The following is a 6,416-nucleotide window of genomic DNA, read 5'->3' as shown; positions in this document are numbered from 1 at the left end:
ATGCATCACGTAAATTTGCTGTAAGTGATATAATGACATGATACAAACATGTGGAGAATCTACCCATTGATAGAACACCAAAAGCATTTCTAGAGGAGAAGATCTCGAAGCCATCATTTTTTTCAGTCGCTTAGGAGGATTATTAGGTAATGAAGGAGAAGCCAGGTTAGAAACGAGTTGGTTTGGGTGGTTGAGAAGTTTATCATGGAAGTATAGGTATCTGGTTCTGGCCAAAGCGGCAACATATGGAACTTTGAGGTCCTGATGGATGACTTGATTTGTGACGAAGTAAGGAGCATTAAGGAATTTACGAAGGATTTTTGACTGTAAGGATTGGATTCGGGAGGTATTCGATGGTTTAGTGGAGCCCCATAGCTCAACTCCGTATGTACAGATAGGCCTTAAAACAGTCATGTAGATCAATCTTTTGTAATGGATTGGAAGTTTAGACCGTTTGCCTAATGTTGCAATAGTCGGTAATCGACGAGCAGTTACTTGTCTTTTCATTCTTGTATAAGGATTCCATGTCAGCCATTTGTCCAGATGTAGTCCTAAGTAACGGATCTGCTCAACAGGAACAAGTGGGGTATTATTAAAATATACTGTGGGGCAAGAGCAGTGATATTGAACAACACTACACCTTATGTTTCACGACAGACAATGAAGAAACTAAACGAGCTGTGTTACGAAGTCCTTCCACACCCACCTTATTCACCAGACTTATCTTCTGCAGATTTACATATGCTCAAAACTTTGGACAACTTCCTTAAAAGTAAAATTATTTAACTGATTCTCAGATCAAAAACGCATTTTTCGACTTCATTTTTCCATAAAACTATGAAGTTTTCCAGTTCTGGGATTGAAAAGTTGAAAAATGTACAGCAAATAAGGATAAATATTTGAAATAAAAATGTTTTGATTTCACAAAGTTGTTTTAGTAAAAAACCTTTTCTTTGAAAACTAACATTTCATACGAAACCATCCAATTTAAGTATTGCATCAAGTAAGTATGAATTCAGAAGTTAAAAAAAGCACTATCTTTGAAACTTGGTAATAGGTATTTAAATAGTTTTTATTCAACATTAGAAAGCTTTTAGCTTGGAATAATGATGGGCTAAGATCGGGTTGGTTCATTTTTAATATAGGGTCAATTTGTATTACGTAGCTAGACAGGAACGAGACGGCAACTTTCACATTTGCTTATCGTTTCCACGATTTGTTCCCTCAGTTTCGCTTATATTATCTCCAACTTTCTTAATTTTCGCGTCTACGAGATTTATTTCCAGATGTTATCCATAATTTTTGCAATACCCCAATGAAAAGTCGCAAGCTTTTATAGTTGTATACATTTTTTATATTTAGTAGACGCGAAGTATTAGAGGTACTGGAAGATTATTGATTGACGGGGTATTCGAAGGTTTAGTGGAGCCCCAAAGCTCAACTCCGTATGTCCAGATGGGCCTTATTACTATCATGTAGAAGATCAATTTTTAGGTATGTTAGTAAGGATATAGTGTTGTGTGTTGTGTGCATCCATTTAATTTACCGTTGTTTTAAAATTATTTATTTGTTTAAAAAAAAATTAATAATATTATTATTGTTTTCTACATTTTCATCTATACGTAATTTCGTTTGTTATTATTTATTTTTTTTATGTGTGCTCACTGAAGTACTAAAATCGGATGTGTCAATAAATATAAATAAAACTTGTGTAATAAATTCAAGGCCAGTAACGTATCATCGGAAAAGTGGAACATGAGATATACTAGAGAGGGATTTTTATATATAGGATGAAACATATACTGTTTATAACGAAATAAAACTACAAGGAAACAAAAAATAAATACAAATTTAATATAATTTAGTTATAAAAAATGTATCACTCCCTTGTATCGTATCATTATATATTGTTTGTGTCATTGTCCATATTATATCTTAAATGATTAATTAGTGTGATGTATGTTGTAACAACTATATTTGTGGAGCATCCCTTATTGTTAAATAAAACATTGTTCTCTAGGATAATAAATGAAAGCTTTACCTTATAAATTTATAATTGATTTATGAATTAATCTTAAAATACTAATTAATCTCATAAAACTTCTAAATAGAAAAGGCATGTATCTAAAACTTTTTTTTAGGGATATCTTTACTTTTGTAAGTTAACTGTGAATTTCTTCTTGTAATATTGGAAATATTTATTTAATTTTCAAGTATTAAATTAATACGTTCTTTAATTTTGAGTTTATTGTGAAGTGTTCTTCGAAAATATTTTAAAGATTCTGAGAAAACATGGTCTTATTTAAAATTATTACAAAATTACCATTTTTTTTTTTCATTTAATTTACAGCAGGCCTAGTAAATAATAGGCATTATTTGAGGAAGAATTCAAGCGCAACAAACAAGTCCAATTTCACAGAGAAAAATTAGAAATAAAAATTTTGAATTTGTTTAAGGGTCAAGTTGTATTGAGCTGTTTATCGAACAGAAAGTGGTAATCAAAAAACTGTTTGAGATAGGTAACTCGAGGTTAAATTTAAATTATAGCATAAAAACTAGACCAAATGTTTATTTCAAATCAAGTAAAATTTGCCTTTGTTAAGAAGGGGAACACCAAGTGGACTTTCAAGTGGCTTAGTTAAAAATTTAAAAATAAAAGTTTCCTTTTCCGTAAATTTATGAATAAGTCCCCTTCAAACAGTATCAAATTATTATTTTTTTTTAAGAAAATTTTGTATTTTTTACCGTGCTACAGTTTATAATTACCTAACTTAAGTAGTTTTCATTTACGGCTTTCTATTAAACAAAAATCGTAATTTGCTTAAAAAATAAAATAAAAATCACAAAACTTATACATCCAGCTTTTCTATATGGCATCAAATTATATTCTAAATGAACTTTTCAAGAAAATCATTCAAGTTAGGAAATTCTAAATTAGCATTGCAACCTAGAGAAAATTTTTATTTTATTTAGGAGGATTGCATTTTTTATCCTGCTTATAAATAATGGGTATCTAGATTGTTAGATTGTTGTTGTTTAACAAATGATGTTATCTTCTTATTTAATAGTAGAGGGTTCCTCTAAAAACCCTGAAATGTGCATTTTTATATTAGGTGTGATGCGCATACCAAATTATTTTTTGTTATAGACTTTTTTAATGTATTAATCTAATATTTAGGTTAAGACATGAACGTAAACCTTAATAAAATATTTTTGTTCATGTCTTAAAAATATTTGGATAAAATCTTAACATAATATTTATGAAATGATTTTTAAATTAATGAATCATTATTTACTATATCCATTTTTATGCCTATCGCTTTGAAATATGCAGAATAAACATAAACACAAGGAATAAAAGAAATAAACCCAAATATTTTGAATATTAAACGTCTAAATATTATTGTTACTTTGTTGATGTCTGAGCATAAGAAGCTTCATCTAGTTATCAGATTAAATTCGTCTTTTGTTGTCAGATGTTTTACCACGTGGAAAAGTTTTGTTGGTAATTAAACTTCTTTTTCTTTGATGATTTTTGATATTACATACGTAACTATGATATAATAAATAAATGTGGCCTGTGATTAAAATGAGATAAAGGTTTGATGGGATCAACTATCCATCGAAGACACAACAATGATAGTTTCATGTTGGAGGGGCCGATGCCGTCTTGTTTTCGATGCTATCGACAATCTATTGAGGGACAAGATTAGGAACTAGGAGGGGGGGGGGCTTGAGTGGGGCTGAATTTATTAATAGAATAATAGGTTATTATTATAAGATTATAATAATAACCTATTATTATTTGATTATTGTAATAAGAGTTAAATCATCAGTACGAAACAGTAATGTCATTGAGAATAATTTTATTTTTGTCATAATCGGAAGAATTGAGGATTTTTCAATGAATGGATTGAGTTGTCGAGGGAAACAATGGTAGAGCATTAAAACTCAAAGCATTATGTCCAAATTTTTCTGATTATGACTATTTAAATGATAATTTTGTAATTAAATAGAATCTTCGAGCGTCTAATGTAGTAAGTGATAGAGCAGGCGTAATCAGAGAGCATTTGTTTTTTTTTTTTGTTATTTCAGTCTAATGTTAATATAAATATTCCATGTTAATATTTTGTACATATATAATTAAGTCCTAACAACATTCTTGGCAGCTGATCTGTTCGACTAGCATATTATATAGGAAAGCATTAAAGTCGAATATAATTTGCCAATTTAGACTGCTTATTAATTAACTTTGAATCCAAATAGATAAATGTTGTTAACAATTACTTTTTTTTAATTTATTTATTTATTGATATTTAAAACTGTATAAAAAATACAACAAGTAAATTTGATCATAATCACATAATGATGATACAGCATGTAGAGAAACTACCCAGTAGTAGAACTCTAAAAACAGTTTACAATATAACGTCACGAGGCCATCTTCTTTTCAGGCTCCTCGGAGGATTGCCAGGAATGAAAGAGGAAGCAAGGTTAGAAACTAGTGGGTTTGGGTGGTTAGGGAGTTTATTATGGAAGGAATAATATCGGGTTCAGGCTAGATCGGTTACATAAGGAACATTTAGGTCTTTATGGATGGTTTTATTAGTAACAAAATAAGGAGCATTGAGGATTTTGGATTTTTGTATTGCAAAGATTGGATACGAGAGGAATTCGAAGGTTTAGTGGAGCCCCAAAGCTCAACTCCGTATGTCCAGATGGGCCTTATTACTATCATGTAGATTTAACAATTACTAAATCAAATATTAAGTAGAGAATTAAATACAAATACAACTGAGCAATAATCGTTCTTATTTACTCTTTGTTTAAGAAAGTTTGATTACCTAAAGTTAAAAAAAAGGATTACTATTAATGAACCAGTTTAATGGAATAGTCATTTTGAATGCACCACATTTTTAATCATTTCTCATTTGTGATTCTATATGTCGACATTCCTCTGGTGCAGGGACTTACGGAGGTGGCGTTCGATCCGAGTTTACACTCAGCACTTGGCAGCCCAAGTTGCAAGAAAAATTACTAGTGTTCCAGGAAGGGCGTTGTAACGAACGGTTCATTTGCCGGTGGTTTGAAACATTTTTAGCTGGAGACAGATTTGGACAACCAACAAAGAGGATGACCTCCACCAGCAATTGACGACCAAGAACTTAGGTTTACTGTGGAAGAAAACCCTTACCAAAAAACTATCGATACACTTGTATATAATTGTATACTGTTGTATATAGTTATCAAGACCTTTGTTAAAGCTAAAAAATTATATATGGGTACGTCTTGAACTTAGTAAGGTGCAAGATCTGAAGCGTTATGAGACGTGCATTTCACTGCTTACTGGGCAAAAAACTAGCCTTTTTTATCGAAAGGATAATCATGGAAAAATGGATTGTATATCACATTTGGGAAAATTGAAGCTACATTTTTCAACTTAAGTGATTGTTATTGCAATTTTACAACTACAACTAGTAGTTGGTAAAATCAGTAGTTCCAAAAACAGCTAAAGTTAGTAGCTGTAGTTACAACTACAGTGACTAAAAAACTATGTAACAGTGATTGAAACAGTTGAGGCTGTTGAGAAATAACTACCTGCAATGTCTTTGTATTAAAAATTTTATTATATTACATTTACTACATTTTATTGTAAATTACACGAAACAAAAAAAATTAATGCAAATAAATTAAAACTAACAAAAGAAACAAAAAAAAAGTAAAATAACATAAACAATGTAATTTTTTTCCCCAAATGAAATGAAATAAAATAATACTTTAAAATTTAAACAAATTAGCCTTTAAAATGACTCTTACCTTACAATTATTGTCAGGCAATGTATTTTATTTTGGGGTGTTTGTCATTGAGGCAAAAGAAAATTAGACGCTCTATTGGAGCAAAGAATGGGGGAGGGGGTGTTACTTTCAATGGATATTTACATAGAGGAGATCAAAATATGTTCGTTCATTGGAACGTAAAATGTTGCTAATTATCTGTATCTGGTTGTAGTTTTTACTCAATAACTACAGTTACAATTACAACTACTAATTGTAATTATTTTAACTAGTAGTTGGATTTATGACTACCAACTACAATTACTGTAATTGCAAAACCAAAAAAAAAACTACAGTTACTAACTCCTTTTTATAACTGTAGTTGCAATTACATAGCTAATATTTATTAGTTGAAAAAGTAGTTAATTATGAACGTATTTAATTACTGTCCAACTCTGTTGTATACGACAACTGGTATCAGGGATATCAGTGGTTAAAAATCGACGAAAGACACATACCAAAATCAAATTTTCATCCAAGACATTTTTGGTACGGTCAATGGCAGGAATAATTCATTTCCTCTTTTTACCCAGAGGTGAAACCATTACGTCCACATTGTACTGCAGTGATATATATATATA

At 30.3% G+C, this 6,416-nt stretch overlaps 1 protein-coding gene across 9 annotated transcripts in view; it reads right to left on the bottom strand.

The window, feature by feature from the left end:
* The window catches only part of Ih (hyperpolarization activated cyclic nucleotide gated potassium channel Ih), a 734,518-nt gene that overhangs the window by 329,235 nt on the left and 398,867 nt on the right, over window positions 1-6,416 (bottom strand). The gene's annotated exons all lie outside the window — the stretch shown is intronic.

Source organism: Halyomorpha halys, unplaced genomic scaffold, assembly GCF_000696795.3.
Source record: "Halyomorpha halys isolate HHAL.00 unplaced genomic scaffold, Hhal_1.1 Scaffold124.1, whole genome shotgun sequence".
NCBI lineage: Eukaryota > Metazoa > Arthropoda > Insecta > Hemiptera > Pentatomidae > Halyomorpha > Halyomorpha halys.
This window is presented reverse-complemented; position numbering and strand designations above follow the sequence as displayed.